The 24,640-nt window shown below is 46.0% G+C and overlaps 1 protein-coding gene across 1 annotated transcript in view; it reads right to left on the bottom strand.

Annotated features, from left to right (window-relative positions):
- The window catches only part of MTM1 (myotubularin 1), a 77,894-nt gene extending 54,439 nt beyond the window's left edge, over positions 1-23,455 (bottom strand). The window contains exon 1 of the mRNA XM_083159444.1: positions 23,335-23,455. The gene's annotated coding sequence lies outside the window, so the exon portion shown is untranslated. The remainder of the gene's footprint in view (positions 1-23,334) is intronic.
- Between the last annotated feature and the right edge of the window lie 1,185 nt (positions 23,456-24,640).

The following is a 24,640-nucleotide window of genomic DNA, read 5'->3' on the forward strand; positions in this document are numbered from 1 at the left end:
AGGGCGTGGCGGGAGAAAAAAAATAGTGTGCCGAGCGCAGAGAGCCACGCAGTACACTTTAACCTGTGTCCATGTCAACATTCGGGTAAAAAAAAGAAAGAAAAAAAAAACGGAATAACTGAATGTCGACCTTTTGACTTTCGACCTAGATCATGTCGACCTAATGCTTGGGTCGACCTAAGGACATGTCAACCTTGTAGTATGTCGACCTAGTGGTGTCTACCATCTTTAGGTCGACCAGCCAATCCATACCCAGCACTACATCTCTCAGCCTCAACCTGAATTTGCACATTTCAACCCACAGGCCACAGTGTTGTAAAAGATAAGGCTGCAGGGGCTACTGGTCCTGCAAATACATTGCAGGTAATTGAATAGACCCCATTTACAAAAAAAAAAAAAAAAATTCTCTACCTCCTGCCCATGCCGACTCCTTAAAAAACACTTGTACTTATATTCCAGGCAGATGATGATCTCAGTTCCTAAAAGATGTACATTCAGGCTATGTGGACTGTGCCATCTGCTTCCTAAACACTGACCAGAACCAAATTTGAAATAACAATCACCACCACCTGCTCCACTCCAAACATTAAATATATGTAAAAGGGTTGCTTATGGTGGTTCTTTCTTTATTAAGAACAATATGGAAGCTGAGGGATGCCAATCTCCCTGATGTCAGCCTGGCATATAAACATACACGTGACACATGAGACCCACGAAAAATAGCCACTGTTTTACTAGATCACACCTTGCCATAGCCATCCTGGAGGTGGAGACCTCATTGGAGGAGACACGTTTGTACACAATAAACATACAGAAAGTAGTTATCATAGGAATGGTGGTGATGGCCTCTGCAGGCTTTTATGAATAGTAAACAGGGTGAATCCCTAAATGATTCGAAAGCTGGTGTATTCACAGGATTTGATACATCAGCCACTATGGAGAGAATTTTGTTACATGGGGTACTCAAGTGATTTTAGCTCCCAGATGAAGACCCCAGATCTATTTTAATTACTGCACAGTTCCATTCCCTCATCAGCAGGGTGATAAGATACATGTGCGTTAAGAACACCCTTGGGTCTTAGGGCATACTTAATTTGAAATCTATGACTTAACGCAAATTAGACATGGTGGTTACCGCGTGATATAATTGAATAGCTCCAGCCATGTAACCTGGGAGCTAAAAGCCAGAGGTGCTTGCTCCATTGCAGGCTTAGGACTTCGCACCGCACCCCCCCCCCCCCCCAAAAAAAAAAGGTGGGTATCCCCCCATCCACTCGTGCCAAAAGAAAGGGGAAAAATAGGAATTTAATACCTACCGGTAATTCCTTTTCACGTAGTCCTTATGGGATACTGGGAATGGTCTTAAGACATTGGGTATTAGAGGGTATCCGCAGGAGACAGGCACATCTATAACTTTGAAGCTGGGTGTGCTGGCTCCTCCCCTCTGATTCCCCACCCAGGAACCAGTTAATGAAAAACTGTGCCCGAAGGAGAATGTACATATGAGAGGAATAACTTGTGTCACCTATGTAAACATAAGTGTGAATAGTGTGGTGAGATTTATGCCAGCACACCCGCATTCATACAAAATAAAAAACAACTATAATACCACCAACTGGATGGATTTTCTTTAACAAGGTCACTGAACTAGACCTTAGAACCAGAAGACCCTAGGTTAACTTCTGAACTTTATAAGCAGAATAAAGCTGCAGCCAGACCCCCGCACAGGGCGGGCGCCCAGTATCCCATAAGGACTACGTGAAAAGGAATTACCGGTAGGTATTAAATTCCTATTTTCACTAACGTCCTTGATGGGATACTGGGAATGGTCTTAAGACATTGGGGATGTCCCAAAGCTTCCAGAACGGGAGGGTACGTGCGGAGACTGCTGCAGTACTGCCTGCCCAAACTGGGTATCTTCTTTGGCTAAGGCATCAAACTTGTAAAATTTTACAAAGGTGTGTTGCCCTGACCATGTAGCAGCTCTACAGAGCTGCAGAGCTGACACACCCCGAGCAGCCGCCCAGGATGCGCCCACCGATCTGGTGGAGTGAGCCTTTAAAACCGGAGGTGTCGGCATGCCTGCCGTCACATAGGCTTGTTGTATTGTGGTCCTAATCCATCTAGCAATGGATTGCTTAGATGCAGGGTGTCCTTTCTTTTGTGCGTCATACAGAATGAATAGACAATCTGTCTTCCTGATTCTTGACGTCCTCTGGACATACACACGCAAGACACGCACAACATCCAGGGATACCGGAATATCCGGTGAACTAGATGCAGACGGGACTACAATTGGCTGATTAAGGTGAAAGGAAGAGATCACCTTAGGAAGAAATCGCGGGTTAGTTCTCAACTCCGCTCTGTCTGAGTGAAAAATTAGATAGGGGCTCTTACAGGAGAGAGCTCCCAATTCGGACACTCTAGCCGAGGCTAGGGCCAAAAGGACCACCGCCTTCCAGGTGATATACTGCAATTCTATCGACTCCAACGGTTCAAACCAGGAGGATTGAAGAAAATTAAGAACAACATCCAAACTCCAAGGAGGTGTAGGAGGTACAAAGGGTGGCTGGATGTGAAGCACTCCCTGAAGGAATGTTTGTACTTCCGGGATGGTAGCCAATTTCTTTTGGAAGAATATGGACAGGGCCGAGATCTGGACCTTTAGTGAGCCCAGACGGAGACCCAAATCCAATCCCGCTTGTAAGAAGCACAATAACCTGTTTAGGTTAAACTTCGCTGGGGGGACCTTCAGCTCCTCGCACCAACCCACGTACTTCCTCCAGATCTTGTAGTAGTGGGTGTTTGTTACCGGCTTTCTGGCCTGAATCATCGTGGTGATAACTGATGAATGCAGATCCTTCTGAGCTAAGATTTTCCGCTCAGCCTCCACGCCGACAAACGTAGCCGCCCTAAATCTTGGAAGACGCAAGGGCCTTGTGTGAGTAGATCTCTCTTTAGAGGCAGGGGCCAAGGATCCTCGATCAGCAGGCTCTGTAGATCCGAGAACCAAGCCCTTCTTGGCCAGTCCGGAGCCACCAGAATGGCTTCCACTCCCTGACTTCGAACCCTTTTTAGAACTCTTGTCAGAAGCGGTATGGGTGGAAACAGATACACCAAGGGAAACACCCATGGAATTGTCAGGGCGTCTATTGCCACTGCGCAGGGATCCCTGGTCCTTGTGCAATACATGGGGACCTTGTGGTTTAACCGGGATGCCATCAGATCTATCGATGGCTGGCCCCAACGGTCCACAATTGCTGCAAACACCTGTGAATTCAGGCTCCATTCCCCGGGGTGGAGGGCGTGACGACTTAGGAAGTCCGCCTCCCAATTGTCCACACCCGGGATAAAGATGGCCGACAGAGCCACCACGTACGTTTCCGCCCAGGTCAGGATCTTGGAAGCTTCTTTCATGCAAGTCCTGCTTTTTGTGCCTCCCTGGCGATTTATGTAGGCCACAGTTGTGGCATTGTCGGACTGTATCTGGAGCGCCCGACCTTGGAGGAGATCCTGGGCTTGTAACACTGCATAGTATACAGCTCTCAGCTCCAGGATATTGATGTGGAGTCTCGCTTCCCACCGAGTCCACTGACCTTGAAAGGTTCTGTCCATGGTCACAGCACCCCATCCCTGCAGGCTCGCATCTGTCGTGAGTCGCACCCAATCCTGGATGCCAAATCTCCGACCTGCAAGCAGGTTCGACTCCTGAGTCCACCATAGAAGGGACTGCCGGGACTGATGCGACAGAGAAATCCTCTTGTACATCAGGAGATGAGAGCCCGACCATTTTGCCAACAGATCCAGTTGGAACACCCTGGTGGGAAAACGTCCGAACTGAATGGCCTCGAATGTGGCCACCATCCTGCCAAATAGCTGGATGCATTGGTGAACCGACACCTGAGGCTTTGCCAAAATCACCATCACTAGGGATTGTATGGCTTCCATCTTCTCCCGAGGGAGGAAAATCCTTTTCAACTCTGTATCCAGGAACATTCCTAGAAAGAGGATACGACGTGATGGCGTCAGGGAGGACTTGGGGATATTTAGGATCCACCCATGCTCGGATAAAATCTGCCTGGTCTTTGCTATATCCTGCAGCAGGACCTGTTCCGACCTTGCTTTGATCAGCAAGTCGTCCAGGTAAGGGATAATGTTGACACCCGACCTCCTGAGCAGTACCATCATTTCTGCCATCACCTTCGTGAACACACGCGGCGCTGATGACAGGCCGAATGGCAGCGCTCTGAATTGAAAGTGCAGATCTTTCAGCGCAAACCTCAGGAAAGCCTGATGTGGACCCCAAATTGGTATGTGGAGGTAGGCGTCCTTTACATCCAGCGATGCTAAGAACTCTCCCTCCTCCAGGGTTGCTATTACTGCCCGGAGGGACTCCATCTTGAATTTGTAAACCCTTAAAAAAGGGTTTAGTGACTTTAAATTTAAAATGGGGCGCACCGAGCCGTCCGGCTTCGGCACGAGGAACAGATTGGAGTAGTAACCCCTTCCTTGTTCCTGCAATGGGACAGGTGTGATTACCTGTGACGTCAGCAGGCGTTGTATTGCCTGCTGCAGGCTCACTCGGTCTGCTTGTAGAGCCGGCAGACCTGATTTGAAGAACCTGTGAGGGGGAGGCTTTTCGAATTCCAACCTGTAGCCGTTGGTAATAAGATCTCTCACCCAGGAATCCAGGTGAGAGACTGACCATACTTGGCTGAAAGCTGACAGGCGACCCCCCACCTCGCAAGTGACTCCAGGGTCGGAACCCGAGTCATGCTGCCGGCTTAGAGGCGGAGGCATTTGCGGCACGATCCTGAGATCCTGTGCTGGCGGGCTTCCTGAACCTGCCACGGCCCCCTCTGGTGGCCGAGCTGGAGCCTCTCGCCCTCTGCCTGGGCCTGGAAGGCCGAAAGGACTGAGAAGCCTGAAAGGACTGGGACGTATGGCCCTGAAAGGGACGTTTAGCGTGAGTGGAAGCCGTCGGCAGAAAAGTCGACTTGCCGGCTGTAGCCTTGGATATAAGGTCGTCAAGTTCGCTACCAAATAACTTTTCTCCCTTAAAAGGCAACCTTTCCACGCTACGTTTGGACTCTGGATCAGCTACCCACTGTCTTAACCAGAGGGCCCTGCGGCCTGAAACCGCCATTGCGGAAGAGCGAGCATTTATAGCTCCAAGCTCCTTCTGCGTGTCACACAGGATCTTTGCAGTATCCTGGATATGGCGAAGTCTCTCTCCGACCTGCGCCATTGACATATCGGCCAGCATGCCTTCCTGGATTTGAGAAGCCCATGTATAAATGGACTTAGCCATCCAACAACTGGCGAGGACAGGTCTCTGAGACGCCCCACTCGCAGTGTACATGGACTTAAGGGTAGTATCCAGTTTTTTGTCTGTACTATCCTTGAGTGTTGCTGCCCCTGGGACGGGGAGAACCACCTTCTTGGACAGTCTGGACACTGATGCATCCACAACCGGAGGCTCTTCCCACACCGCTCTAGTGGCGGGATCAAAGGGAAAATTGGACTTAAACCTTTTAGACCGTTGGAAACGCTTTTCAGGTTGTTTCCAAGCCTCCTTAAACGTCTCATCAAGGTCAACTTGTTCAGGATAAACAATTTGCTGTTTCCTTTGGGACCCAAAGAACGGGTCACCTTCCTGCATGTCTGCTAAAGGAAGGTCTAACACTTCTCTTATTGCTGTAATAAGAGGTTCTGGGCCTCTAAGAGATGACTGTGAATCAGGGATCAGAGCCCCGTCGTCCACATTATCATCTGTGTCGTCACCCGCCTGCAGATCATCATCTGAATCAGGCAACATGGCGGTCGCAGCACGCTTCCGTGACTGGCCCGTGGTGGTGCTTATATTATCCACCCGTGCGGCTAAAACTGTTAAGTCCTGCTGCACCTGTTTGGTCTGCATTGTATTTGCAGCCAATTGTGTTGACACTGCCTGCAGCATGGTTTTAATGCCTGCCGCCCATTCAGGCTCCTGTGAGTCTGATTGAGGAGTAATCTGGGATGAACCCCCTGTTCCACTCGTTTGAGTGGACATGCATTCCTCACAAGTAATCTGTGAGGTGGATTTAGGCACAAACTTGCTGCTGCAAATGAGACAGGTTAACTTCCTCACCATGTTGAAGGAATAAGTAACCTTTCTTCCACAAACACACCACAATCACAATGAAATAAATATATATATATTCAGTGTGCAGTGTATAGCAGCTATATATGTGTGAGCTCTATCACTGGAAGTGTGTAGCTTAACAAGCACGTGGGGGAGCGCTCAGATTACACTGAGGAGACCAGCACACCCTGTACAACCTTAACTCCTATTTAGGAGTTGGTAACACGCATAAACACAGAACAGTGTGATCAATTAAGCGATCTTAGCGCTAAATACACTTGCTGTTTTCTGCAGATTTCCTCTGTCCAACACCTCACCGCTGAGGAGTGTATCTGGAGACAGTAATGGCGCCCAGGGAGAAGCAGGAAGTAGTGTATGCGCGCTCAGAGCTCTGGCCTCGCTCCGCTGAAGCCCCGTCCTTCTGTGATGGCGCAGGGGCTTCACTGATCTTTATACTGGCGCTGGCTGTCAGTTTTAATGGCGCCCTCACACTGAACAGCGTTTTATAGTGGGATCTGCCCTGGTAGCCCAGGGACTGTCACCCGCAGCCAGTTTGTGACAGGGGGTCTGCGCAGCCCCTGTGCAGGGTACCGCGTCTGCCGCCGCCGCCATCTTGCCGCACAATGAGCCGGGGTACCCCACTGTGGGGACCCCGGTTTTTACTCACCACAGACGTCTTCGGACTGTGTCAGGAGTGTGCGGCATGCTGGGGGTGAGTATCACTGCAGCGCAATGCCCGTGAGTACAAACACCCTCTCAGGACGGTGGTCCTGCAGCAGGGACAGCTCGGTACCTTAAGAGGCCTGCAGCTGAACCCTCCTCAACTGACTCCCTCGAAGCAGGGATACTGTGAAGTCCAACACAGTAACCCCAAAATAATAAAAGAAAATAAACTGAAGACAAACTCTCTGGAGCTCCAGCAGTGTGCATCCTCTCCTGAGGGCACATTTTTCTAAACTGGTTCCTGGGTGGGGAATCAGAGGGGAGGAGCCAGCACACCCAGCTTCAAAGTTATAGATGTGCCTGTCTCCTGCGGATACCCTCTAATACCCTCTAATACCCAATGTCTTAAGACCATTCCCAGTATCCCATCAAGGACGTTAGTGAAACTAATCTTTGGGTCGTTTGCTGAAGCCCTTGCTATACCCAACCACAAAAACACACCTTTAGTGTGAAAAGTCAGCTTCTTGTACCGGTGTTTAAAAAGGTAATGAAAATCAGAGACCAGAAATGTTAATGAGAATAAATGTATTGTATGCGGAACGGCACATCATGTCCTGTTGGTATTGCACATTTTCAAAATGACGGCACAACTATAAATGGAGAATATGCACGCAGCAGCTTTATAAATATGCATTATTTCAGATGGGCTTATCCCATGACTGTATTATAATTTATTTATTTTTTAAATCACCAAGTTTAACATTTTAGAATAGAGAGCGACATTGTTTTCATGTGTGAAACTCCTGTACAATAGTTTGCATTACTGATAGTCCAACACATGTAAAGTGAGCGTGAAAACATACTACACACATCATGCTAATTTTTTCTACATGTGTGAATGAGCCCTCGATGGCTTTTAAAAGAAAGAACCAAATAAACGTAACCAAACAAATGATTGAAGTGGAGCTGCTGGACAGCACTTGGAGAATTTGAACACAACAAACTGATTCACTCATGTGAAAATAGTCATAGATTGCCGAAATAAAAATAATGTCCGTTGCCAAGCAACCATTACACAACAGTCACTCTCATGCATCAACACATCAATAGTACAAGTATGCAAGGAACTGGAAAAAGCAGATCATTTCATTTACACCTTTTTAAAGCATCAGAGAACAAAAAGCTGCATGTTCATGAGAAGAATTAGGAATAATAATGTAACAGTTAAGAACTACTTTAAAAGCCAGTTATTTTATTTGCCTCTTATTTAGTGCCAAACCCAAAATAGTAAATAATGTAAAAAGGTGCCGCCGATGCAGTGACTACTACAGTGTATCGCAGAAGTGTATGGGTCATCCGACCCCCTTCAGCTGCCCGGTCCTTTCACATGCGATGTACCGCATGCAAACCTGCTCCCTGCCACTGGAAGGGGACAGAGTTAGAGGTCAGATGGGCAACATCTCCAAGCTCAGGTCCAATGTGCACGGAACCACGCATCAGACCTGAGGGAGGACATCAAACATTAGATTCGGGCCTATTTCTCTGCCCCATCCGTTAGGATTGGGCGAAATAGGCCAAGTGTATGGGCACCTTAAGACAAGATGGGTAAACACTGCAGTAATCAAACATCTTATATTCGGCTGCCCGGACCAATCATTGCTTGGTGTGTACACAGCAACTATGCTGCACAACATTTTATTATTTATTTATTACCAGTTTCTTATATAGGGCACACATATTCCGCAGCGCTTTACAGAGAATAGATGAACAGTCACATCAGTCCCTGCCACAGTGGAGCTTACAATCTATATTCCCTACCACATGTACACGCGCACACATTCATTCTAGGGTTCATTTTGTTAGAAGCCAAATAACCTACCAGTATATTTTTGGATTGTGGGAGGCAACCGGAGTACCCGGAGGAAACCCACGGTAGTAAGGGGAGAATATACGGACCCATGACCTCGGTAACGCTAACCATTACACCATCTGTACTGCCCCAACATTTGGACGTAACCACAAGCAATTATTGTGCTGCATATGTAGTGAGTACTGAGCTCGATCAAACAGTTCATTTAAAAATGTCCATTGATGTAATTATAGTTAAAAGTTTACTTCAGTTCTCTTATTGGTCAAGTGTCAACCTAGCTTTAACTAGATTAGAAACTTCTTGTAGATGAGCAATACCATGAAATAAAGGTGTTCCAATGTAAAAAAAGATAGCTACATTACAAGAAAACATGACAAATGTTGGACTAGCTCCATAAATGTCAGGGCAAATTCACCTCCTAGAGCAGGGATGGGGAACCTTTGGCCCAGCTGTGGTCGATCTACATATCCCAGCATGCCCTGAAACAGTTTTAGCATGGACAAATAGCAAAACTGTAGGATGCTGGGATCGGTAGTTCAACAACAGCTGGAGGGCAAAACATAGCGCAGCAGATGAACGGCGGGAGCGCGCAGCAGCGCTCATTGCCGGAGAATACACACTGGGTGGCTTTGAGCAACTTTTAGCTCAAGACTCAGTATGTATGGGCCTTAAGTGGAGGTTAGCAAAGAGTGTGTCAGTAATATACAACGATACATATATTTTATCTACTTTATGCACTAATCCTAATAGGTCATGCCTGCTCAGTCAGAGCCAAAACCCTGATGGAAGCTTTTCATTTTCTATGTGGATACTGAGGGCAAAAACTAAGAATACAGTCAGGCAGGGGCTGCAGAGATCTGACTAAAGAAGGTTGCTATTGGCAGATTATACGAAAATAGAACCAGACCACAGATGAAAGTCATAATACAAATGAATCATGCAGTAATTTAAATAAATATTTTAACTCACAGTATATAACAAAGGTCTAGTCAATAATTAACCAAGAATACTTTAAACCATAACTAAGTATTCTTTCAATCAGCCCTTTTAGAACGCAAAACAAAAATAAGTATTCTCTGTAGAACATTTAAAATTCACTCAACACACAGATACCCCTATCACACAGCAGCTAAAACATGGTATATTGCATTTTTTTTTTTTTTTAAGCGTTTCAAACTGGTTCTAGTTGCAGTGTGAAAAGCGCCACTGAATTTACTGGGTACAAAACCCCGGTATTTGAAAATGGGTTAAAAGAAGGATTCTACACGATTCTGATCAATTTCATTGTGCAGTGGGAAAGGCTCAGACCCGGTATTTACGACACATGACTCTTCAAAAGGAGGCAATAGGCTGTCTCCCTACCTGATAACACAATCCTGAATCTGGAAACAATAGAAATAGCATTTGAAGTAGTGGAGAAGCATTGCTCGCATATTTCTACACTACAGAGCATACATTTATGGCAATATGGACTGATGAGGAGGGGAGGGAGTTGCTTAGAATAAGAGGGGTGGCAGAAATTACCAGACAAATCAGTGGCACTGTAAAGGATTCCCTAATACCCCTTTCACACAAGAAAATGCAGGGATTTACCCAGGAATATGGTCCCCGGATCATGCAGGGACATTCCTGGGCTGGCCCCTTTCACACCAGCCTACCACTGCATTTTCTGGTGTGAGGGAGGAGAAATAGTGTGGGTAGTGGAAGGCAGGCTCCGTGTCCCCATAGCAACGGACAGGGGCACTCAGAAGCTCTCCCCCCCCCACCCCTCCCCAATATAATAGCAACAAGCAGGTGGGCAGGCAGCACCCGGCAGCTCCAAGTCCACTCAGCAACAGGTGGCACCTGGCAGCTACGTGTTCCCAGAGCGACAGGCAGCAGGTTACCGTCCAGGACTGGGAAAATACCTTTTTTACACCGGCCAATATCCCAGGCTGGTCGCGGGAGCAACCCTGCTAGCTAGTAGGGTTGAAATCCGGGGACATCGGTCGCAGTGTTTTGGCCCGGGAACCTTTCACACCAACACTAGTCGTGGGTTGTTCCTGGGCCCAACCTGGGAATTCAGGCTGGTGTGAAAGGGGTATTATAGGTACTTGTTTCCTAGCACGGCGCCACCGATTTTAATTGTATGCAATCGGGTTGCAATTGACCCGACCGACCCGATTATTTACATTCGAACCAATGTTAAATGGTCCCCGAGACCCCATTTTTCATTGTATGCCCCCCCATTGTTAACGCCACGATCAACGTGAACCCGAAGCGTGGCGAGTGCACCGAGCCCGCGAGGGGCGGCGGTACGCGTCTTCCGACCTTTTCATACCCCTACTATCTACATCGGCATGGAGTTGATTTTATATAGTGTGGCGAGGCGAGCCCCGCGCATTACTTCAGATGTATTACGCGTCCGCTCGCCACGCTTCGGGCTCGGTGACTCGCTGCGCTCGCCATACTATTTAAAGTCAACTACGCGCCGACGTGGATAGTGGGGTTATGAAAAGGTCAGAGGACGCGTACCGCTGCCGCTCGCCACGCTTCGGGGTGGCGTTCATCGTGGGGGGGTGGCGTTCATCGTGTGGTGGAATTAACAATGGGGGGGCATTTGACATAGAAATTACCCATCAGGGTGGGTGTACAATCAAAAATTGGGTATGGGGGGCAATTTAACATTGGTTCCTATGTAAAATCGGGTCCATCGCATTGGTCGCATTGTATGCCATTATAATGGCATACAATGGACCAGATTTTACATAGGATTTTAACATTACATACAATGCTTACTATGTAAAATCAGGTCGGTCGCATGGCATGCCATTATAATGGCATGCGATGGACCCGATTATACATTTGTCGGGAAACCTCAAAAAAAGCCTGAAAATCGGGTCCGTCGGGTCCCATCGCATACCTTAAGTTAAAGTATGTGATGGGACCCGATGGGCGCCGTGCTAGGAAACAAGTACCGTATTATATATAAAAACATTTGTAATTGGTACAGTAAATAAACAACGACACATTGTATTCTTGCTGAAAATAAACCTAACATGTGAGCTATAAAAGTCAAAATTACATTACACCGTTTTCTATGGGTGAACCAGGTTCAGTGTCAAAGGCACCAACCTGGTAATAACCCAGTAATAAACCAGGTCCACCATGCGATGTGAAAGGGGTTGCTCAGACCCATTTCAGAGACGTTTTCAAATACAGAGTTAGAGCAGGGTTTGCGATGTGAAAGCAGTATTAAGCTACACATTCCTAGATGTGCTTCACAAAAGTATCTACAGCCTCTCTTTAGAACTACAATAATCTCGACCTGTCCTATAGTCTTATTCATAGGACTCGGTCATGCTCTGAGGTGGAGCTGGTGGACCTGATGACGGGTTTGAAGCAGAGTGCTGGATATTAAGTGGTTGGATGAAATTCCCCCTCATATGCTGGGTACACACCAAAACGATTTGGACTGGATGCAAATCATATGCAAATCGTGCGATCTGATTTGCATATGATCCAATCCCATCTGTATTCAGATGAATGGATCTTATACAGATCCTACCTGCAGCAGGTAGGATTGGAATCGGATCCAATTCGGTTCCAACCAAACGATTTTGACCCAATCGGTCTGAATTGGATCCAGATTGATGGGATTGTGCCCAAATCGTTTCGGTGTGTACCCAGCAATAGACTGACATATACAAAACTCAACATGGCAGGGAAGAGCTAACGAAATGCTCACAAGCACACAAGCTGCTCGCCACACTATATCGCCTGTGTGCGGCATCCATTCACCTCATGGACAGAGGCTGGGGGCACATGCAGGCTGGGGGCAGGCCAGCAGCTTACCTGGGCTTGCCCCCAGTGTGTCGGTCGTCGTTACGGGGGTGTCAGGCGGCATTGTGGGGTGACGGTCGGCAGGTTTCCCAGCGCTTGGAGATGACATCTCCGAGCGCCGGCTCAGGGCCCGAATTCACTGACGTCCCCTACCCGACATAATGCCGGGGGACGCCGATGCAAAAGGGAGCAACTGCCGAGTCCCATCGGGGTCCAAAAACCCTGGTGCGACCTGGCAGTTTTGGTGTAAAAGTGGTATTATACAGAGTGTGATAAGTGCAATATGTAAAACAGCGGTGTAACCCAAACTTTTCTGAATCACGGCACCCTAGAGCTTCAGAATACTTTTCAGGGCACCCCTAGGACAAAGTTTGTTACCAAGAATAAAAAAAAATAATTAAATAAGTTGTGCTTAAATGTCATCCTTAGGTCCAGTTATGTGGTGAGGAACACGATTCACTTCTGTTTCCCAAAATATTTTATAATTGGAAGCCCCAAGCACTGATTTTGCCTGTTTCATTGGCCATAAATAATTTGAATTGGTTCTGGACCACCATGAGGCACCCCTGCAAGTGCTCCGAGGCACCCAAGGCACACAGTTTGGAAACCATTGGTGTAACCAATGTAAAATAACAGACAAAACTGTTCTATTACATAATTGAAAGTTATCTAGGATGGCTTTAAGCATTAAGTACAAATACAATATGCTCAGTTTCCATGTATCTGCTATTTTATAGGTGCACTGGGCACCAATGCAGAGAAACAGGGCGGCTTGGAACAATAGTGTCTCTCTAAACTCTGACATCTGTCAACTCTTAAGAGCTTTATTCTTCTCAAGAGAATCCAAGAACAGCAACAGCGAAGAAATCACACACAAAAGATATAAAGAAAGAATTGTGCTCGTATTTTCCCTTAGTACAATCTTTCCTCAGGGAAACTGGTTGGCTGCTATAAAGCAGTAGCATTAAACTCGTCACCTATGGTTTACAGGACACCTATTGCTAGAACCAGGAGGCTTTTAGAGGACAACCGCTTAAACGAAAAAAAAAAAAAAAAAAGTGCAAGAGTATTTTAACCTGGGAAAAGAGGGCTGGAGATCTCAGCCCAGAAGCCACAATGCAGATATTATATTTTTCCATGTTTTGAAATAAAGGTAGAGTATACCGTATGCGGATCTCTTTTCGGAAATATTCCCAAAAAAAAAGTTTTTTGGAATGTCCGTTATTTTCTTCGTTTTGCTAGGCCGCTCATCTGTCATACCCACATCGTTTGCTGTGCACCAAACACTCACTTTATTCAATGACCGCCTGGCACATAAAGCTGCGTGCCCGTTCCCAGTGTCAATGATGCATTGTGCAGGTGCGCCGATGTAGTCATCCATGCATCATTGGGACCGGGGATGCCTCTGAAGTTGGACGCTGTGAACACCAGGTGAGCTTCAAACTAAAAACTTTCTAAAATCCAGAATAATCCCTTATACAAAATGCTCGGGAGCACTCTGCCTGTATTAGTATACCATAATTGGTTACATTGGGGATGTGACCCAAGACTATACATGAAATGCATTTATGTCTCACATAGAGAATACTATGTTTCCAGGATATTTTAAGTGCATAGTTTTTCTTCTCGTCCTCCAATCTACTGACACAAAGCTGCTCAAGCTTGATCTCCAGAGTACATTCACGGCCACCTCAGACCAGAGACTCTGCAGATTGGAACGGAAGCACATAAGATCCACCTCACGACCTGCAGGCACACACACACACAATACATTGTACGAGCCATCAAAATCCTACATTCGGCCTGAAATTCGTACCAATATTTAGCCAGCTTTACACATATTTCCCTCACCTTTTTATTTTCCATTCCTTTCTCTGTCAATACCAGAAAACAAATATCTCTAGATTTTAATACCTTAAGGTGACATTCAGGATACATAGATAACCTGAATCGGATTAATTTAAATCAGGTACAATCAACTTGGATTGCTATCCTATAATTGTAATGTATTGCACTAACTTATGTCCTTGTCCGTATCTTGATGCAACACAAGGCTTTAACAGGTTTTGCTTACTGGCGACCAGATGCCAACACCCAGATATAGTTGAACAAAATTAGTGACCTGGTCCATGAATACTGTGCTGACGCTGACAGCTTCAGATCATGCTCATCTGACCTGCCTGAGTCACTTCTGCCCGCCCGTGGCCAAGCCGATTTCTGGATGACTGACACGCCACCCGCTGGGAGGGGAAGTGTCAACATGATGTGGCCCGCCCTCCTCAGTAATGTAGACTACTAGGAATACAAATATAGTTAGCCAATAAGATTATGTGGGCAGTGGATGACATACATTATGTAATTAAAATTCATACACAAACCGATCCCCTGGTTGACTTGTCTTATTGCTTTTAATGTTTTTACCCACATTATCTCCTTGGCTAATTATAATTGTATTACTAGGTTAATATGTGCAGGGGCAGCACACAAGAGGGCTGATATTATAACGTGTAGGAGCACTTCAATGAGGTCTGGCTCCTAGAGTTAAAAAAAATTGTCAAGCCCTGCCTTAATGTACCCAATGGATATTGTAGTCTGCAAAAGGACAATGTTGGTTTAGATCATAAACAGTCAGTGAGAGTTATCAGTCAGGCACAAGCGCACGGACCAGATCTTACACCTAGGGCCACATTTACTAAGATGGGAGTTCTATTGAAGATGTTGCTATGTGCACCTTATTTAGCACCTTCTAGAAGATAATGGATAGAACCTGATTGATCTCTTGATCTTCAATAGACCTCCCATCTTAGTAAATAAACCACCTAGCGTGTATTTAAGGACTTACTGTATATCAGGTTTGGTACCTGTGTAGTTTCACGGGTTCTACACTCGGCACAAACTATCTAAAATAAAGTAACTTAACTCCATGCCAACATGGATAGTTCATACCCCCACTATCCATGTTGGCATGGAGTTGCTTTTAGATAGCGTGGGGAGCGTAGCGTGCCACCAGCGTGGGTGAGTGAAGCGAGCCCCGCAAGGGGACCCAGACATAAAACTACACAAGTACCTCAGGTTTTAATGTATTTCTGTAGGTGCACAGAAGATGGGAGCCTACCCCTGTCCAAAATATATGCAGCAGATGAAGTGAGGGGCTACATTCCCCCTGCTGCAGAGTACAGTTTATAGCCTGCTAAATCCTCACATTAAAGAGGCATGTTGTTTCCTATAATACACACAAAGTGATGGCATCTAAACTTTATACACATTGGGCCACATTATGAGTTTGGAATAAAGTGGTGCCCATACACATGTGATTGCATCGCTTCTAAATCAAAATGCATTCGATGGTCTAAAGCACTGTGAGTTTTGAAGTAGATACGATGCAATCTAGTTAAAAAAGTACGGGCAGCACACTATGTGCTGTGTGATGGGATGTGCGTGGGAGCACCATAAGAAAGAGCAAGTAAAACCCATGCTTCACTGCAGGTTGGACTGATGTAAAATGTGCAGAGATTTAGAAATGAAAGGGGCATGTCCAAATGGAAACATAAATTGCAGTGTAAAAGTAAAGTTGTCCAGCATGTGTAGACTTCATGCAAAAGCAGACAGTATTTACTTTGCATGTAAAGAAAAAAAATGTATTCATTTCCAACCCTTGCATTACAACGTAGGGCCATATTCAATGAGAATATTGACGGCGTGCAGCGAATCCTGTTTAGTATTCGCTGCACACTCGCCACTGCCCGCCGTGTTCCGGAGCCTCGCTGTCCCCCCTATTCAATGTCGCAGGGGCTCGCTGCCCCTGATGGCGAGTGTGAACCCTGCCTGAGGACGGTGGCAGGCAGGGAGATGGAAGTCTCCCTGCCTGCCCCAGAACGTATGTGGGGGGGAGGTAGGCTCCCCAGGAGCCAGGCAGCCCCCCGGGAGAGCCAACAGGGGACCAGGTATTCACTGCACCCGATCGTGCATATGTAATGATCGGTGAATATATGAATAAATAAATTAAATATATATTCATGTGCTATAAGCACATGAATAAAAATAGCATGCCCCTTCTCAGAATAAAATTCCTGATTTTTTTACACCAAATGTAAAAAAACAACAACTTTATTTTAACCCCTTCCTGACAGAGCTAGTTTTTGCGTTCCTGACAGAGCCATTTTTTTCAAATCTGACATGTCTCACTTAAGTGGGGATAACTTTTTTTTGCTTTTACTTATCCCAGTGATTTTGAGATTGTTTTCTCGTGACACATTGTACTTCAAGTTAGTGGTAAATTTTCGTCGATACAGTCTGTGTTTTTTTGTGAAAAATACCAAAATGTCGGAAAAAAATGGAAAATTTTGCGATTTGCAAAATGTTAAATTTTCTGCTTGTGAGACAAATAATCTTACCACTCAAAATAGTGAATAACTAACATAGACCATATGTCTACTTTATGTTGACATCATTATTTCAACTTCCTTTTAATTTTTTGGGACACTAGGAGGCTTACAATATGAATAGCAAATTCTCAAATTTTCAAGAAAATTTCAAACACTGATTTTTTTAGGGACCAGTTCAGTTCTGATGTGACTTTGAGGGACTTGTATGTGAGACACCCCCATAAATGATGCCATTTCAAAAACTGCACCCCTCACAGTATTCAAAACAGCATTTTGGAAGTTTGTTAACCCTTTAGGTGTTTCACAGGAATTAAAACAAAGTGTAGGTGAAATTTCAAAATTTCATTTTTTTTGCAGATTTGCAATTTTAATACATTTTTCTAAGGAACACAGTAGATTTTACTAGAGAAATGTGACTAAAAATTGATTCCCCCAATTCTTTTGTTTTCATAAATATCCTATATGTGGCCCTAGTGTGCACGGTGACCAAACCACAGGCTTCATAATAGAAGGAGCACCTACTTGATTTTGGAGCCTCCTTTTTATGAGATTATTTTTTAGGCACCATGTAGGTTTCTAGGCACCATAAGATGCTAAAAGTTAGGAACCCCCCCACAAGTGACCCCATTTTGCAAACTACACCCCTCAGGGAATTCATCTAGGGGTATAGTGTACATTTCAAACCCCCAGGGGTTTCACCAATTTTGATACAACTGGGCTGTGAAAATGAAAAAAATGTAATTTTTCATTTTCACTGCCCAGTTGTATCAAAGTTGGTGAAACCCCTGGGGGTTTGAAATGTACACTATACCCCCTGATGAATTCCCTGAAGGGTGTAGTTTGCAAAATGGGGTCCCTTGTGGGGGGGTTCCACTGTATAGGTGCTTCAGGGGTCATTCAACCAGAATCTGTGCTGCAAAATCCAAAAATCACTCCTTCCCTTCTGAGTCCTGCCATGCACCCAACTGGTATTTTTTGGTCACATGTGAGGCATTGCCGTACTCGGGAGAAATTGGGGCACAGATTTTGGGGTGCTTTGTCTCCTTCATTCCTTGTGAAAATGAAAAATTTTGAGCCAGATCTGCATTTTTGTGTAAAAAAATTTAATTTTTTACACAAAAATGCAGTTCTGGCTCAAAATTTTTAATTTTCACAAGGAATGAAGGAGACAAAGCACCCCAAAATCTGTGCCCCAATTTCTCCCGGGTACGGCAATGCCTCACATGTGACCAAAAAATACCAGTTGGGTGCATGGCAGGACTCAGAAGGGAAGGAGTGATTTTTGGTGGTGGAATGAATGGCGGGTGCTATGTCGCATTAGCAAGACCCCCGAAGCACCAATACAGTGGAACCCCCCCACAAGTGACCCCATTTTGGTCACCAGCTTTGGGAGGGGGGCTGGCGCTGCGGCTGGCGGGGGGGTGGGAGGGGGGCTGCCGGGTGGGAGGGGGGGGGGGGGGGCTGGCGATCGTTGGTGATCGGTGCGGTATACACACACACACACACATATATATATATATATATAGCATGATGCTGCTGCTGCGGGGGGGAGGGGGGAGGAGGGGAGCGCAGCGTGCGCTCCGGACGTAGCGGTGGAGCCGGGGGAGCTGCTGCTGCTGCCGGGTGAGTGCCCGGCGGGTGGGAGGGGGGTGCTGCCGCTCGGTGGTGATCGGTGCTGCACCGATCACCACCGTTTTCTGTGTTACCGAGCGGCTTAGCCGCCGGTAACACAGGAAACGCTGTGATTGACTGTTCAGATTTGAACAGCCAATCACAGCGATCGCCGACCGGGGGGGGCACCCCTGCCACCCCTGGGCGGCGAGGGGGGATGTCTGCTGTCAGGGACAGCAGACATCTCTTAACTGTCACCGCGTCTATAGACGCAGTGACAGTTAGAAACCATGACGTACATTTATGCCATGTGTCGGGAAGTACTTCCCGACCATGACGTAAATGTACGTCAAATGTCGGGAAGGGGTTAAAAGTTCACTTTCCACTTCATCATGAAAAGATGGCGATTTGCTACTCGGTGAGGGACGGCGAAAATCACTTAGAAAGACAGCAAGAAGTGCACATTGAATAGGGTGATTTGCTTTCTGACCCCCCAAAAAAAAAAATCACCTTCCAACGCGAAAATAGCAAAATTTGCCGTGAAACAGGGCAAATTATCCTCATTGAATACTGCCCATAGTTACTTGCTCTGTCTTTCACCCAAGACAGAATTAAGCCCATTAGATTTGACTTTCTGTCCCTGTGGCCATAGAAAGTGAGTAACAACAGAAAAGTACAGTATAGCGTGCAAACTTTATACCTGTGGTTCCCAAACTTATTTTACTGACGGCAGCCTTGAGTATCAGAATTGTGCTCTCGGCACCTCAGGCGAAAGCTTTTATTTTTATTTTTTTAAATGTAGATGTGAAATATTACCAAATTAAACAAATTGTGTTTAGATGTCATCTTTAGGTTATATTACGTGGTGAGGGAAAATATTCACTTCTATTTGTCTACATATTTGAAAATTGGTAGCCACCAGCACTGGTTATGCCAGGGGTTCCCAATCTTTTTTGAATCACGGCACCCTAGAGTATCAGAATTTTTTCACGGCACCCCTAGGCCAATTTTTTTTTTTAATTTGACTGGGTTTATATGCGATTCTTAGGTCAGTTATGTGGTAAAGGGCAGGATTTGCTTCTGTTTGTACACATTTTATGATTGGCAGCCACCAGCACTGGTTTTGCTCATAAATAATTAACTATTATTAATAATTTGAGTTGGTCCTGGACCACCAACCCAGGGCACCCCTGCATGTGTCCCGAGGCACCCCAGGGAGCCACGGCACACACTTTGGGAACCACTGGGTTATGCCTATTATATTAATTATAAAAAATATGAATTGGTCCTGGACCACTGATCCAAGTCACCCCTGCAAGCGTCCAGGGACACCCAAGGGTTCCACGGCACACAGTTTGTTAAGCTTGCTCTTCACCTAGACACACACATTTGCGGTTTACACTGAAGCTTGTCTTGTGATAGACTTCAACATTGCTTATTGCTAGATAGATAGATACTTGTTTCCTAGCACGGCACCCAAGATTTCCATCTTATGGCATCTTACGCCATATAGCCGCATATGATGCAATTTTTAATTGTATAAGCACCCTAATGGCTGCTTACAATGCTAAATGCACCACCACCACTATAAATGCGAACCCAAAGCGTGGCGAGCGATGCGTATTACTTTACATGTATTCCGCGTCAGCTCGCCACGCTTCGGGCTTGGTGGCTCGCTGCGCTCGCCATAATATCTACAGTCAACTCCACGCTGACGTGGATAGTGGGGGTATGAAAAGGTCAGAGGACGCGCTGCGCTCGCCACGCTTCGGGTCGGCGTTGATAGTGTGTGTGTGTGTGGGGGGGGGGGGGGGCATTTAACATTGTAAGGACCCATCAGGGTGCTTGTACAATAAAAAAATAAATTACAATAAAAAAAAAAAAATCGTATACCATTTTATGGTTTTTAAAGCGGGGGATAGTGGTATTGGATCGGGATGAGTATGTGAAAGAGGTTTTTATGCCAACTTCAGGATGCTGATTGTTACAAAAAAAAAAAAAAAACTCTGCTTTGACCCTACATCTAAATACAAGGCAGAGATTGATTCCATCATTGGTCTTGGTTTGACCAATGGGTGGATAGATGAGGCGATCGTGGAGTTCCTTATACAGAAGCATCCGCGGATTCCCCTCATCTACATTCTACCCAAAATACACAAAACTATGGTGTCACCACCTGGGAGACCAATTATTTCCTCTATTGGCTCATTATGTCAGCCTATTTCCATTTCCAATCAGTTGTTCAAAATACTCCTTTTTGGTTGCGTGACACCACCCACTTTCTAAATAAAATGATCCACGTTTGACAAGCCACTTACCAAGAGCATGCTGGTGACAATGGATGTCACCAGCCTTTATACTAACATTGGTCATGATGAGGGAGTGGCTGCAATTAGACGAACTATCTGTTCAAGCCCACACTATGCAGGTCAAGCATCTGAATTTTTGATTTTACTTATTGAAGTCATTTTACATAAAAATTAATTTTCTTTTCAACAATAATTTTTATTTACAGCTTAAGGGGACCGCGATGGGGTCAAACAAGGCCCCATCGTATGCGAACCTTTTTATGTATGATTTCCAGAGTCGGTGTTAGGCGAGATGAGTAAAAAAACGCCAACGTTCTGTTACAAACAGAGTCAGAATATAAAACAACATGTGGTATACTCCGATATCAGTCCTAGAATTGACAGGACTGGGACATGGCTAAGCACCAAAATAGGATCTTTCCCTTGTGCAGGATGTGTCAATTTTAAACATATCATTACAGACAGCAGTTGGCAGCATGTCCAGACGGGCCGTACACATAATATCAAACATTGAATGGACTGTGACACGAATTATGTGATCTATATTATTACATGTCCATGTCAAAAAGTGTATGTGGGAAAGATGGTCCGAACACTTAAAGAAAGGATTGCGGCCCACCCCTCCTCTGTCAAAAAAGCACTGCTTTTAAGATAAAAATAATCAGCATAGAGGGTAATCACCGCTCGCTCACTAAGCTCACAGCACGGAGACCAGAACACGTCCAGCAGACCCGGCACAGATATTCAGCGGCGGCGTACTCCACACTGCAATCACGGATGGACTGAAGACAGGGATCCAATGCATCAGGAGACCACGCCCTAACGCGTGTCGTCACACGACTTCGTCAGGAGGACTGAGCGATCTAGCATTGCCCATAAAAAACTCCCTGTGTATAGGCCCCTTTACGTCCCGCATTATTTGCATCTGCTCCTTATTCTCCTTTGTAATGATTAAGTTTTGAGTTAACCCAAGGTTACATATTTACAAACATATTACACAGCGATTTACAGAGTAGTCGCATTATCCACATCAGTCCCTGCTCTGGTGGAGCTTGCAATCTAAGTTTTGTACAAAAGAAAGCAAATGTAATCAAACAAATGAACAAGGTGTGGTATTAAAATGCGGGAAGAAACTTACACCAGTGGTTCACAACCCTGGTCCTCAAGTACCCCCAACAGTGCACGTTTTCCAGGTCACCCGGCAGGTGCACTCATTATTCAGGGACATTTGAAAAGATCCACAGGTGGAGCTAATTATAGTACTTGTGATTCTGTGTGGAGACCTGCAAAACATGCACTGTTGGGGGTACTTGAGGACCAGGGTTGGGAACCACTGACTTACACTATAAGAAAATACAAAAATCACAAGGATAGCGCATATCCCCAGACCTGTGCAGCAATGCTAACCACTATGCTACCAAAGTTATTGTGCAGTTTACACAGGTAAATCTGAATACTGATTATGGTCCTCACACCTCTAAAGCAACTACCACTTACAGTCATAATCCTCATGTCACGTGATTTCCACCATCAATGTCACCTGGCATTTATAGTCTGCTCTCCTGCATCACATCACTCCAGGGTGAAGTACTTTATGTTGTCAACAAATACCTGTTCCTGTCACTGAGGTTCCTTGTATAGGAAAAGCAGCACAGCAACAGCTTTAAGGGGCATACACACAGAGCGATTTTGCACTATTTTCTAAGCAATCTGACTAGATTTCTTAGAAAGTAAGAACAGATCTCTCCGTGTGTATGCCCTGAGAGATTACTTAAGGAGCCCATACACGCTCCGTTTTGAGGCTCCGTTCTGTACTTTTAAAGTACACATCGTATCGGATCGCATGCCTTGTGCATGCACTGCGATCCGATATGATGTGCAGCACATACTTTTTGTACAGTACTATGTGATGCGCGGGAGCGCGCATCACATAGTACAGAACGGAGCCGGACACAACGGAGCGTCTATGGGCTCCTTTAATCTCGTAAGGGGTGTGGAAGGAGGTGCAGGGAATGTACAGTGGAGAGATATAAAATACCAGCCAATCAGCTCCTGTCACATTACAGGCTGTTTTAAAAAAAATGTTAGGTTTTCTGTCACTTTATCTCCATTCTCATTATCTCTCTCCATACATAGACCACTCCTAATGTTTAGCACACTATACAGTGGTCTAATGCACTAAACGAGCTAATGCTATTTAGCATATAAAGATTAGTGTCCTAAACAAAAGAGGAGCCAAGCCAGGGTTATACAACTGGGTGGAACTACAAGTGTCAGCATGACAAGAGACCCTGACCGTACTCTGATGGTCCAGGCTTCAAACATCCTCCATTCTCTTCCCCTCTTCCAGATATGGACAGGTGCAGAGAGCTGCCATAAATACCACCTGGCTGCTTCCCTGCTCACAGACAGGACAGTGTATGAGTGACACTCCGGCACACCTCACTACCCCGCCTGCCAACGCGCTGCCACACAGGCCACCCTACCACCAGCACGCCCTGCCTTACCGGAGGCCTGGGTTCTCCCGCAGCCCCGGACTGCGCTGCCTACCTGTGCGGTCAGATCCGCCTCCTGGGCCGCCGAGCCTGACAGGAAGTTCTGCAGCCTCTCTCTGCTCACCTCTCCGGAGAGGGAGGGGCTATCAGCGTCACGTGAAGCCAACGGGGAGGGGTTCGGGAGTAATTTGCCGCTGGGATTGGTCCAGGCGTTCTCCTCCGCACGTTGGATTCTGGGACTTGTAGTTCCTTGAGCTCGGGATATCAGTGAGCCTGTGCAACAAAGTTATTTTTAACCCAGGTAGTACAGGAGATGCAGTCAGGAGCTACAGCGGCTGTCATATTTCCTTACTGATGAGTTTATGCAGAAAACAGTGAGAACCAGGACGTCATTAGTATGAGTTTATAGCATAAACCTTTTTTTTTTTTTACTCTACAAAGACCAGTAAACGGGGATTTATATTTTTTTCCATGGTGTACGCCTTCGAAAGACTATGAATACGAAGCAACATTTATTCGAATGGTGATTCCAAATATAGTAACCGGCCTTATATAAAATATGGCCTGTATTTGATCCAAAAATACGTCTGGAAAATACTCCTTATTTTCCAGTAGTATTTGGTCAAATGTATTTACAGAGAAGCCTGCACGGATCTGGCTTATCTGTGTAAAAAAAAAAAATCATTTAAAAAAAATGGTGTGGGTTCCAGGGCCGGAAACAGAAATTGATATCTCTGAGGGCCCCCTCAAATATTATCACCCCCTTGGGACATAAACTGGAAGCACATGCCCATTACTGGAGTGGTGTGCTCTATCACATTGGTGCACTCCCTCACCTCGCCATACCTCCCAACACTCACGATTTCAGCGGGACAGTCTCGATTACCGGGTCCTGTCCCGCTGTCCCACCCGCTGCCAGAGGTGTCCCGCTGCGGGGGGGGGGGGCAGTTGGGAGCCCCCCCAATTTAACAGAATAGATGCTGTGCGCATGCGCACAGCGTCTATTCCCGGCCGAAAACGGGGATGCGGCTCATTTGCATAAGCCGCGCCCCCTTTTTGGACGCTCGCGAGTGTCCCTATTTCTGCAGCTACAAAGTTGGGAGGTATGTCTCGCGGTCTGTGCTTCAGCATACTGGTGCACTACCTCACCCCGCAACCTTTGCTCTATCACACTGATGCACTCACCCTGCGGCCTGCGCTTTATCACACTGATGCTCTCCCTCATCCTACAGCCTGTGCTCTATCACACTGACACGCTCCCTCACCCTGCAGCTTGCGCACTATCAATTGATGTGCTCCCTCACCCGCGGTCTGTGCTTTAGCATTCTTGTGCACTACCTCATCCCGCGGCCTGTGTTCTA

Source organism: Crinia signifera, chromosome 9 (assembly GCF_055691185.1).
Source record: "Crinia signifera chromosome 9, ASM5569118v1, whole genome shotgun sequence".
Classification (NCBI taxonomy): Eukaryota; Metazoa; Chordata; class Amphibia; order Anura; family Myobatrachidae; genus Crinia; species Crinia signifera.